This window comes from Choloepus didactylus, chromosome 15 (assembly GCF_015220235.1).
Source record: "Choloepus didactylus isolate mChoDid1 chromosome 15, mChoDid1.pri, whole genome shotgun sequence".
In the NCBI taxonomy this organism is placed as follows: Eukaryota; Metazoa; Chordata; class Mammalia; order Pilosa; family Megalonychidae; genus Choloepus; species Choloepus didactylus.
The window spans coordinates 81,562,879-81,576,062 of NC_051321.1; the positions used below are offsets into that span (position 1 = coordinate 81,562,879).

The following is a 13,184-nucleotide window of genomic DNA, read 5'->3' on the forward strand; positions in this document are numbered from 1 at the left end:
CCCTGGCCAAAGTCTAAACACATATTGCATTTCCTCTTAAAACATTTTGTCAAAGGAACTGGGGAAGCTTACCACAAAGAACATACTTAATCAACTGGTGAAACGTAAATAAAGCATCATAAATTAGGATAAGGGAAAGGGGAATGCAATCATAAAAATATAAGAATTAATAGCTTTGAACATCTTGGCAGTAAGAACAAAAAGGAAAATACATTCAGTTATATGGATCACATTGCAAGGAAGGAAGGAGCAGATTCACTAAATTCTGAAGATATGCTTCTGGGTTGCACAATGAACAATCTCTTCAATAGGGAGAAGCATAATCTACTGAACATCCAACACATGCTGGGATCTCTGTAAGGCATTTAGCAGGCAGGGCCACCCTAGTTCATTTATGGAAAGCCTGGTGAGAAGCATGCGACCAAGTTCAGCCCCTACTCACTCCCCAGCCACCCTTCTGCAGTGCGCAACCTGCCCAGCTGTATGTGGCACTCTTGTTCATGCACATCCTTCCCTGTACCCTTACCCTGCAATGACAGTGGTTTACAAATAAAGAAACTGGGGCTCACAAAGTTTAAGTGTCGTGCCCAGTTTGCAAAACCAATGACAGAGCCACCTTCTCTAACTCCCATGGATCAATAACAGGGTCAGCCACAAAGACTCTGACAACTTCCCTGTGGTTTGTAGGGCCATTTTGCATGAGGGGAATTCTAAAGCGGTCTGCTGACATAATCAAAGCCAATTGCAGAGATTTCTGGTGTTCTGGGTCTCCCCAAGGATAAAGCTGAGAACCAAGAGGTTCTCCATGGAAGACCTCTTCTCTCCAACCCCCTTCCATCCTGCCATCACCCCACCACAGGAGATACTCACCAGAACCCCCAGGAGAGCCACACACCACCACTGCCTCTTTGCAAGGGGATCAAGTGTGCCAACATTTCGGAGCTTCCCACGTTTTCTGAATGAAAGATGGGGGCTGTAGCAGTGCTTCCCTGTGTGGCTGACACACTGACCAACATGGCCAGGCCAAGGGTGAGATTCCCACCAGGTCCCAGTTCTACCCAGCTCCCTCGTCCAAACCACCCACAGCTGTCGCCAACACAACTCAGTAGCCTCCTAGTTGGTCTTCCCTCATAATTGTTATCCCCACCCCCATTCAGCCTCCATGCAGCAGCCCGAATGAACTGTTCATCAAAGCACAAATCTGATACAGGCAGTCACTAGTTAAAAGCCTTCAATGGTGATGCATCAGCCCCAGGAGGGAGAACAAAGCCGCTCTGTCCTCTTGCCTCCCAAATGCTGCACCACTTCCTGGACCACTCTCCCCCCTCCTACCTCCGCCACTGCCCCAGGACTGACCTGGGAACAGGTTAAGTTCCTCTCCCCCTTTAGATCCCAGATCAGAGGTGGGGCCCCTGGGTGTGATTAGTCCACGCTGGTCTCCTGTATCAGGCTACAGCCCCCCGCAGGGGATTGTCACATCCATTTTGTTCACCACTGAGCCCCCAGCACCTAAGACAGAGCCGGGCACACAGCAGATGCTCCATGTTTGTTGAGTGAGAAGAAAGTGGGACAGTGGTGTATTTAAGTGCATTATCCTGGATGACTTTTTTCCTTTTGTGCATGTAAGGCAGCACTAGGAACTTTAGATGCAAGGACTGATTTTATTTCCACATATATAGATGAAGAAACTGAGATATTGAGACAAGAAATGATCAGTCCAAGGACACACAGCTGGTTCCACTGATTCCTGATCCCGAGTTCACAACCACAAAGCTCTCCTGGCTGCGCCAGCTGGAGACTCCCCAAGATAGCTCCCATGTCTCGTTCTGCAGCTCTTCTCTGGGTGTGTTCCGGACACTGCCCAGTCCTTGTCCTCCTTCCCTATGGAAAACACACTCTGGTTTTCCCCACCTGCAGGGGCTGGGTGAAAGCTGATGAGGGAGTAATAGAGAAAGCAGGCAAGAGTGCAAGCCAGGCCCCAGGCAGGGCAGGGAAGAGGCCCCTGACTTCTGATTGCATTGGAAGGAATTAAGCGCTGGACCCCACATCCCACATCCTGGTTCTGCTAATTACTGGTGGCTAAATGTGGGAAAGTCACAGGCTTCTCTTCTGCAAAATGTGAAAGCAGTCTGCCACCCACGTCACAGTGAGAACTAGTGAAACCACAAATGCCCAGTGCCTCTCTGGATGCCAACTGCTGTGAGCACCCAGGAATTGAGCTGTGTCTCTCCCCATCTTCAAGGAGCTTGTGCCCCCTCCCCCAGAGTGGAGGGACCATCTGGTTCCTACTAAAGCTCTAGGACCAGGCACAGTGGGAGGATAAAGAAAATAACCCATTGCTTGATGGTGGCCCATGAGCAGCGAGAGTCATGAACGAGTCAACAGACTCCATGTCTTGATCTAATCCCTGGAGGAAATGAGCCACCCGTAGCCAACAGTGATGAATACGCTCCTCTCCCCTACTCCACCCCCTCACTCTGGGCAGGTGTCAGCCACACCTCTGCCAGCTCACCCCTTCAGTCGGGCACCCAAGCTACAAAGGCAAGATGTCCTTGGTTTTGCTCTATTTTATGCCTTGAAATTTGCAGGCAAAGGAAGGAGACTCAATCACTGCAGGGAAAAGCCCTCAGAGATTCTCTGCCTTTGTAGAAGCGAATCTGGACCACTAACCTCACAAGAGCCTCACTGTCTGCTCGGCTTTGATGGGAGCCCCAGCTCCTCTCTCAGCAAAAGGCCTTCGGGCTGGTCTCCTTGAATTAGGCCAGAGCTCCTCCAAACTCTGCCATCTTCCTCTGGGTCCAGGTGCCCCCATTTGGAACTCTGTCCAGGAAATATGTTCTGTCCAAACAGCATGGCCTTCCCTGTCCCATACCATGGCTCACAGGCTTTCCCCACCTCTGTCTTCCCTTTGCTCCTGACAGTCATTCAAAGATTCCTCCATTCAGCAATTGAGCACTTCCTCCGTGCCAGGCAATGATCCAGGCATTGGGGTACAAAAGGGGCAAGGTGGACACAGCTCCTTTTATTAGAGTCTGGAAGGGGAGGCAGACCATCAGCCAACTAACAAATTAAGATATGATATAACGCCAGGTCATGACAAACACTGTAAAGAAACGCCCAGCAGGCTGAGGGCCAGAGGACAACTTGAGGTAGGGGGTGCTCTTACAGGAAGACTGGTCAGGGACGGCCTCTCTGCAGAGGTGGCCTAGAGCAAAGGCCCCAAGGAAGCAAGGAAAGACACCATGTGACACCTGGGGAAAGAATGATCCTATTAGGGAGAGCAGCCAGTGCAGGGGCCCTGAGACGGCACTTGCTTGGCATGTCTGAGGAACAAAAAGGAGGCCCGTGTGCAGGCAGCACGTGAGCACAGAGGATGGAAGTCAGGGAGGAAGCCAGAGGGAGCAGTGACCATTTCCTGAGGGCCCTGGAGGTGGTGAGAAGGACTCTGGGTTTTATTCTGAGTGGCAATAGAAACCAGTGGAAACTTTGGAGCAGAGGAGCACAATGATCTGGTTTATATTTAAAGGAGTTAGTCTGGGTACTCTGTGGAAATTTAACTCTAGGGCAAGGGTGAAGTGTGACAACCCCTGAGGACACCTATGGTAGGGTCGGTCCAGGTGAGGGCTGAGAGGGGCGTGGATGGTGCTGTGGGCAGAGGAGGAGGGAGGAGACTCCTGGGGAGAACAGCCCTTGCCAGTTGTGTGACTTGGGGCAAGTAGGTGACTTCTCTGACCCTCAGTGTCGTCTTCTGCACAGTGAGAACAATTCCGGAACCACATGAACTTCCAGTAAGAATGTAATGACACACTTATATGTAAACACCCTCACACAGCGCCTGGCTCAACCAGAACCTCAGCAACAACAACTCCCCTTGCTCCTCTGCTAATACCTCAACCCTTTGGGGAAAATATCTCCCCATAGTAGCTGGTACTGCTGGAAAAAGGACTCCCCAAGAAGAGGCCCAAGAGTCTCAGCAAGAGCAGCCCACAGGCAAAAACAGGAAAACCTGAGAATCTCTTAAATCAGGACCTTAAACATCAACATAAAAAAAGACAACGTGGCACTTTTATGGCTCCCCTAAACACTTCAGAAAGTGGCTTTTCTTCCCGAGGCCCTCTCTAGTGGATCCAATTAGCCAACTGGGGGCCCAGAAACAGCACAGGAATTTCCAGAGCCTGGTGGCTCCAGAGAGGGGGGAGCTACCCGAGCGAGAGTGGGTGGCGGACATGGCCTGGACGTGACCCCAGCAGGGCGCAGGTGGCTGGCCCCACACCTGTCCACACCACCTCGTCTGAAGCCAGTGCGAGCAGGCAAGCTCTGTTGAGTTGGTAAATGAGGAAATGGAATCCTGCCCACTCTAGCTGGTCAGCCCCGGGCCTGGGGTTGGTCCCTGTCCAACCAGGAAGGCCAGGAGCCATGTGCCGAAAGCAGGGAGGGGAGAAGGGGGCAGGGTGCACGTGCAGAACTCAGCAGGCAAATTCACCGACAGGAGGAGGTTGTACATGGGTGAGACTGAGCTACATGCTCACACTTCCCTGCTCCCCCAGCCCCAAGCAGGCCTGACCCCAAGTGGCCTCTTAGCTCTGCAGTAACTTCTACATCCACAACGCACCGTCTCAGATATGAGCCAGCTAATGTGCACAATGGTCCCAGGATGGGCAGGGCAAAAACGGTTACCCCCATTTGAAAGAAGAGAGAATGGAGGTTCGGAGAGAGCAGATGGAGTGAAGGCTGCAACAGAAAGAACCTTCTTCCCAATCAAGTTCTCATCTCAGGAGCCCCTGCCGTCCATCCTCTCCTGGGACAGCGTGTCACCACCAGCCTTATTGACCAGGACAAGCTCTGGGACATGCTGGATGGTCAGCAGGAACAGACCTGGCCACGGGAGGTCCATGGAGTCTCTGAGGTGGTATCCTCGTGGCCATGCTTGGTGTGGGGCAAGGACCTTCCCTTACCAGCTCCCAGTCCAGGGAGGGGGAACCAAAGCTCCTTGCTGGGGCTCTGGGCTTGGAGACTGCGGAGAGGATAGGGATTCCCCTTTCCACCTTCACTGCACAGTATCATTCTCCCAGTATCCATGGGACCCTCACCCTCAGCAGGTCCAAGCTGAGCTCCTCCTCCTCCATCTCCAACCCCGGGTGCCAGCCTCTCCCCTCCACCCCTGCTCACCTCCAGGCCCCGGCTGCTGGGCCCGAATCCAGTCTTTCTTGCCAGAATCTTCCAGCAGCCTCCCCAACTCTCCTGAGACCACCGTGGGCAGCCCTAACGGGTCTCCCTGGCTTCTTTCTCTGCCCTGCCAACAAACTTTCACAAGGCCTTTACCTGACAAAAGCCCTCACCCCAGCTCCCCTGCTTGGTAGCCTCAGAAAAGACTCGGGACCCGTCAACAAAGAGGGAGGAAAAGACAGAAGCCTTCTCCTGCCTCCCATGGCTGGCCATGCCCAGCAAAGGCCCGAGGGGTCTCTTCCGAGCCCTGAACCTAGCAGATTCTGGTGTCCCTCCACCACCTGGCCACCAGGGGCTGAGGCACAAGCTGCTTCTGCCAAGGAAGATGCACAAATGCTGAGGGTCCTGGGGAGAGGAGAGCACCCCCAACCGCTGCCCCTCCTCTCCTTGAGCTGCAGCATGTGGGTCAGGCCTGTGTCCAAGGATCCCGAGCTGGGAGGGGCTGAGCAGGATGCTTCTGCCCATGATTCCAGGAGCAGAAGGAGCCCTGGTCCCAGCCAAAGCCCAGCACAGGCTGACACCTGGAAAGAAACCAGGGGGCCCTCGGAAGCCCTGTGGGACTCCATCGTGGTATAGGAGGGGAATGCAAGGCCCAGAAAGGGGAGGGAAATGTCCTTGGCCAGTGGTTCGGGACCCTGGTCTAAGGTTCCCTGAAAACTGAATACCCAGGCACCTTCACAGCTCTCACCTGGGTCCCAGAGGCAAGCCAGAGGGCTCCGGGTCCTGATGGCAGGCCCAGCAAGAAGTCCTCCCACTCCCAACACTCAGAGTCTAATTCAGTTAACCTTGATTAAGCCTCTCCTGGGCGTTGAGCACTTGGTGAAGCCTAACCGTACACACCAGGGTTTCTCAATCTCGGCACAAGTGACATTTTGGGCCGATCATTCTCTGTTGTAGGGACCATCCCATGTGTTGTGGGATGTTCAGCAGCATCTCTGGCTTCTGCCCTCTACATGCCCAGTGGCTCCCCCACTCCCAAGTTTTGACAACCAAAAATGTCTTTAGACATTGCTATATGTTCCCTGAGGGACAGAACCACTCCTGGGTGACAACTACCCATTTACACCATTTAATCCTCACAGTAGCAATAGATATTCCCATTCCAAGTTGCAAGTGAGAAAACTGCAACCCAAAGGGCTTTCATTGAGTTTTCCCACATTGACAGCTGCAAAACTTGTGTTTGAATCCAGGGCTTTCTGACTCAAAGCCCACAGCATTTTTTGCTCTATGACTATTTCCTGATGCAAAGATCAACTAAAGGGGTGCTTTCCTCACCCGCCCCCACCTGCAACTGAGAGGAAAATGTCCAAAGTGACCAATAAAACACAGGCAGGCTCCATCTATTCAACTAGACAACGGCCTTCAGAGGGCAGAGGGAGGGCTTCCTGCACGGTACATTGAGCTCACAGGGCAGACCCCCTTGTCGGAACCACTCTCTGCCCAAAACCAACATTCCTAGGTTCCAGGGACCCCCCTCCATGTCCTCCAGGTTGAGCAATAGCTTGTCTGGCCCTCCCATGTTGCTCCACCAGGAGCTCTTTGGTCTTGTCCATCCTTCTGTCTTTGGGGTCCACCCTAGTGTCTGGAGTAGGCCCCATACCCAGACACAGCCCCCAGAGCTCCTCTCACAGATCCAGCTGCCAGACCAGCAGGGAGAGATGGAAGAGATGCAGCTCAGCTGTAGCCTGCCTCTGTGTCCCCCTGTGTCAGGCTTGCAAGGGGAAGAGAGAAATTCTGACAAATGCTGATCAAGTGGCTCCATCTCTCAAAGCATTAATTTACTCCCTTGTTGAACAAAAATAATAATACCCACCTCCCAGGAACATGGTAGAAATAAATGCAGATGTTGGAGGTAAATGCCCGGCTCTGTCTATTGCATTCAAGGCATGCAATAAATCCTTCATTTAATAAAATTACAAAGTGCTTAGCATGGCTGGGAGAAAGTTTCACAGGTGTTTTTAACTTCCAAATGGATTGGGTGGATAAATCTATGCAAAGAAGTCTGTGGTATGACACTCTCTTGCGTTTGAAGCAGCCCAAATTCAACAGAGAAAAACCAAAAAGGTAATGAAGTTGTCTCAGAATGCCTGTGTCTTAAAGGCAATTGCCCGCAGAGAGCAAGCCCAAAACATTTCCAAATGAGATGCCCTGGGAGAGCCCTCAGTGGGCACTGAAGCAGTCAGTCCAAGAGAAAAAAATAATAATAATGGAGGTTGTTGTCTGAGACATTTGTCTGTGCATTCTGTTGGGGAAACAGCATTAACCCAGAGACACCCCTGACATGGGGCCAGCTGGGAAAGAGCATCGTGTACAATCGGGTAAATAAATAAAGCAGTATGGAGAAGCTGGGTATCACCGCCAATTCCTCCCTGCAGCCGGTCTCCTCCTGCCAGCCCCACTAGGGGATCAGAACATCTGAGCAAGCAAAGGCAAGTCAGGACCAGGATCCAGAGAGGGGAGAGAAGCAGGCAGGGATGCCGGGAGCTTCTGACACTTGCCCTGGCTCCGTGGGTCAAGTCAGCCCGCATCTCCATCTAAGTCTCAAATACAGGTATTACTCATTTATTCTGCAGATGATTACGGGACACTTATTAAGCCCAAAGAATTGTTCTGGTTACTGAAGACACCACAAAGAACAATGCAGTTACAGCTTCCTCATCTCCTGGAGAAAATAGCAGTTCCCATTTGCTCAGTTCATTAGACGAGGCTGATACTCTGCCCACACCTCTTAATTGGTAGTCTACGAGGGAGGCTCCCCATCCCGGCCACAGATGCATCTCCCACCCATGGGTGCTGATTCCTAGGGGTGGTTTTCCAGCCTGAGCTCCAGTGCAAGTCAGAAGCACCCCCTTCAATGCCCACCCTAGCCAGCTCCTCCAGCTCCCACCCAAAGCCCATCACTGGGAGGGGCAAACCCCCCCAGCACCCTCCCAGCTTATCAGCTCCCCAGTCCAGCAGCCCAAGCGGTCTTTCCAGAACCTGCCATGGATTGGGCCACTGTCTCTTCTCAGAGAAGGCCCTCCCAGAGTGGCCCCACTGACCGCTCGGCCCTCCCTCACTCCCCATCTCCCCAGCTTGCTCTGCCTCTCGGCCTCTGCACTTAGCATTCCATCGGCCCGGAATCCCGGGATGCTCATCCCCATCGCTGCCCCACTGGCTTCTCCTCACCATTCACACCCAAGTGTAAGCGGCAGGGCCTCGGAAGCCTTCCCAGCCCGCATCTGAATCAGCTGCCCTTATGATCCTGCTTCACACGTTAACATGCTCGACCTTCCCTTCCCAGACAGCACAGGTCGTGATCAATTATTTGTTTGATGTCTATCTCCCCTACAAACCTAAAACTCCAGGAAGGAAGAAAAATGTCAGGTTTGTTCACTCCTGAGTCCCCTGCACCTAACATGGAGGCTGGCATAACTAGGGGTTCAATCATTGGCACCTGAAAATGAACGTATGGATGGATGAATGAATGAATGAATGAATGTTTGGAATGCTCCCTCCACCTCCAACCCCAGTTTATTCATCTAATTCCTACCCATTCGTTAAAACTTTGTTCAAGTGTCACCACCTTTTCCTCCCACCCTCCTGCCAGATTTGGGTGACACTCCCCACCCCCCCACACACACACACACACAATGATCTCCCTGGAATTTCCTCCACTGCAGCAGGTGTCATGCTGAGTTGCAGTCATTGATTTACCTGTCTGATGTTGCAGGGCAGAGGCAGAGCTTAATTTGACTCTGTGTTCTGCGTACTTAGCACAGAGCTTGGCAAAATGTCAATAAATGGTGCATAAATAAAATGTATGAATGAATGAATGAATGAAGTCAATATGCAAGGAGGCTGTTTTAAGTCTCTTAAGTCCAGAACCACTAAAGGAGGCTCCATTACAAGAAGAGGAAGTAACTTACTTCCTCATACTTTCTAGACGTCTGCTCCCCCTGCTGGACCCTCGGGATCCCTGGGCCTGGGGGGCTGGGGAATGACATCAAGCAGAGAGAGTGGGATCTGCTAGTTCAGGACCCACCCACCATGGGTGCAGGGCTCAAGTGCCCAGGAGGCTTAGCTCAGGCCTCCGGGGGTAATGAGCCTCGTGTTGAGGAGGGGAATGGGGGTGCTGCCCTTAGTCCTCAGAATGCCACCCCAAGGCCACTCTGACCAGTGCTAACATCTGCTCCAGGGCTCAGCAGTAGGGCCCAATGCAGATTTTGAGGCTCTCGAAGAGCTTATGTAATTTGGGAGATCCTCTCCAGAAAGAAAAAATACATGTATTTTCAATCTTACTTTTGCAAATTTACCAAACACATGACCTTGTGAACAAAACTGAGCCCATGCAAGTGAGGGGCCCTGAAGTTCAGGGGGCATTTGCTTCATAACATGACCACTGCCTCCCAAATATCTTGTCACTTTGTGCCTAAACCTAAGAACGAATAGCCTTCATGGTGGTATCAGTAGCTAAGTAGGTAAAATGAATTTTATACACTCACAACCAATATTTATTGTGGTCTAAAGTATAAGACAGCCTGGGCAGCTTCATGGGAAACAACTGTGACCAGGGTGAACACAATCTACCCTCACAGGACTCAGTTACAGGAGATAACGGACGGCAAAACAAATAAACCAACAAATAAGTGATAGGTGAAAATAAGAGGCATAGCAAAGCAAATCACAGGCCAGGATGGCCTCCTGAGGTGCTGTTAAGAAAAAGGGAAACAGCCAAGATCTTGCCGGGAAATTGGATGATCATGTGCAAAGGCCCTGGGGCCACAAGGGACCCACAGGGCTGAGGGAACTGCAGGGCAAGTGCAGGAGCCGTATCACCAGAAGCAGGAAGGAGCGCGCCCAGAGAAGAGGTCAGAGAAGAGGGCAAGGTGGGTCTGTAAAGGGGCTGGGTTTATTGCAAGTTTAATGGGAAGCTTCTGAAATGTTCTAAACACAGGTGATGGGATCACATTTACTATAATTAGTCTTCTGAATAATCAGAACTCAGTAGAATAAAAATATAAAAACAGTTGGCATCTTCTTCATTTACACTCCTTGGTCCATATCTCTAAGGTCACTTTTAATTATTAAAACGTCCAGGTTCATTTTAGCCCATTGAACACTCACCTCCACTGTCCCCAGACCTGGAGTGGAGGAGGAAGCCTGAGCCTCTGAGAGTCCTTCTCCATCCTCTCCACCCCACAGGCCCACTGAGGCAGGGGCAAGGCTGCAGGGATGGCAGGAGGTGTCTGCCAGTGGATGAGATGCTCCCGGTTTCCCTCTGGCTGGCTCTAGTTCCACGTGGTATTGGTACCTCCACCAAACTGAAGATTGAGTAGGAGAAAAAGGGGGGAATCAAGAAGGTTTCTGTTTTCGGCTTCAGCAACTAGACGGCTGCAGAAACTATTTTGTATTTTTCGCTGTTTTTTTTTTTTTTAAGAAGACTTGAGAGGTTTACAGAAAAATTATGCAGAAAATACAGAGTTCCAGTATATCCCCTATTAGTAACACCTTGTATTAGTGTGGTGCATTTGTTACAACTGATGAAAGAATATTATTGTAATAGTACCATTGCCTATAGTCCATGGTTTACATCAGGGCCCCCTGTTTGGGTAGTACAGTTTTATTGTTTTTTTTTTATTTTTATCTTTATTCTAGTAATAAATATATAAAACAAAAAACATCCCCTTTAAACCACATTTAAATATATAATTCAGTGCTGCTAATTATGTTCACACTATTGTGCTATCATCATGGCAATCCATTACCAAAACTTTTCCATCACCCCAAAAAGAAATTCTGAACAATTTACACATTAACTCCCCATTCCCTACCTCTACCCCTGATAATTTGCATTCTAGTTTCAGACTCTATGAATTTGCTTATTCTAATTATTTCATACAATTGAGATCATGCAATATTTTTCCTTTTGTGTCTGACTTATTTCACTCCATGTGATGTCTTCAAAGTTCATCCAGGTTGTCACATATGGCAGAACTTCATCCTTTTTTACCGCAGAGTAATATTCAGAGCCATCTTCTGAGGCGGGAAGACTGAGGAAGGGGGAGGCGAGAGAATCCTCTTTGGGAGATGTTGAGGCCAAGATGCCTGTGAAACCTGAGGGCGGAAATGTCAGGCAGATGTCGAGGCTTGGAGGGAAAGCCTGAGCTGGAGACAAACGTGGGGTAGTTTAATGAGTAAATACTTAAAGCCGCTGGCACAGATGAGCTCGCCCAGAGAGAAGGGATGCAGAGAAAAGAGGAGAGGCACAGGGTTATCCCTCAGAAAACACCAACGGTCCGAGCAGGGCACGGGAGGTAGGTCCTGTGGAGGAGGAGGAACTCGGGGCTCCGGATTACATCACAGGAGACCTGAAAAGAAGACGTCTCAAGGAGGTAGTGTTCTACTCTGTCAATGTTACAGAAGGTCAAGGAAGATGAGGATGCTGGAATGGCATGTCCGTGGGAAAGCAAGGCTCAGGTAACTGGGGGAAATGGAATTGGAGAAGAAGAATGTTAGGAAGAGAGAGGCTGAGACGTGAGAGTCATCAAGAATGGGCCCAAGCCTGAGGATGGAGAGAAGGAGAGGGCGTCAAAAGAGCTTGGTGGATGGCAGGGGACAGGAGAGAGCTGACCACAAGGATGGAGAGGGTGGTAGGGGGATGTGGCGTGAGCTAGAAGGAGAGGGGAATATTGTAGCAAGAAAGGAAAGAAATGGTTTGGAAGCAACAGTTTGGAGCAAGGAGGCTACTACCCCCAGAATGGAATGTTAGGAGGAAAAAGACCTTCAACTGGGCAGGAAGTCCCCAGAGAACAGCAGGTGTTGGGGAGAGAAGAGAATGGAAGGTCAGGGAATGTGCAAGTCCCAGGTCCATGGTTCCAGAGGAAGAAAGGGAGGAAGGAGGGTGCAAGACGGCTGTGGCTGAAGTTAGCAGGGATGATGGTAGGACGGGGCATGGCAGGTAAGTGGAGGGGGAAGGGCACCCAGTTCTGGAGCTGTGGTCTCCAAATCTCCAGTCAATGGCACTATGGATTCCAGGATACCACCGCACTCGGGCTGTACTCAGTGCTGGGTCCCTTTTCTGTAGACATTAGCAAACTTTTAAAAGCCTAGATGTCTATATAAACCAAGCGGGGCCAGGGTGTCAATTAATATTGGAAACTCCCTTGTCCCAGGATGTTTACAGCTGTTATCTCATCTAATCCTCCCACAAGGCTGCAGAGAAGACACTGTTGGTTCTGTTGTACATAGGGAAATTGGGTATCTTTCCCAGGACCCACAACTCGTGAGTCACAGAAGAGGAAGGAGATGATGAAGGAGCTGCATTTAGATTTACTTAGCACACTGTATCCCTTCACCTCACCTGACCCTCACCGTGCTGAGCCATCGTCCACAATGAATCAGCTTATCAGACATGTCCAGAGCGGGGAGCTGCAGGCTGCTTCAATTTCTCAAATGCACCAAACAGCAGGAAAGAAAAATGAACAAATCCAACCTGGAAAGGGGCTCAACATAATGTCCCCAAATAGCTCCCCCAGCTCAAGGAACAGAACCTCCATCTAGGCCCAGAGATGTTGGGCAGTGACCCAGGCCCTGGCAGCCTGGCTCTCCGGCTCTGCTGTGAGGCTCATGCACGGTCCACCACTGTGAGCAGGCAGAGGTACAGCCGGGTGACTCAGGAGACAAAGATGACTTGGCGCCAGGCAGATTCAGGACTGAAATTGTCTGAAATCCAGCAGTAACTGCCAGTAACCCCAGTCACTGCATCCAGCCTGCAACTTTTAAATCACATGCCTGGAGCCAGTGACTGAGGGACGAGACAGAGCATCAGGGCCCATGTGAAAGCACCAGGATGAAGAAATAGGGCACATCAGGGTGGAGCACCAGGCACAGCCAGCCATTTATCGGCTAACTATTGTAGGATGCTCAACAAACACAACTGCACAACTGTGGCAGACGAAGGAGGGCTGGGGTCACCC

The 13,184-nt window shown here is 50.8% G+C and overlaps 1 protein-coding gene across 1 annotated transcript in view; it reads right to left on the bottom strand.

The window, feature by feature from the left end:
- GRID1 (glutamate ionotropic receptor delta type subunit 1) overlaps nt 1–13,184 on the bottom strand; it is a 737,595-nt gene that overhangs the window by 350,120 nt on the left and 374,291 nt on the right. The window lies entirely within an intron of this gene.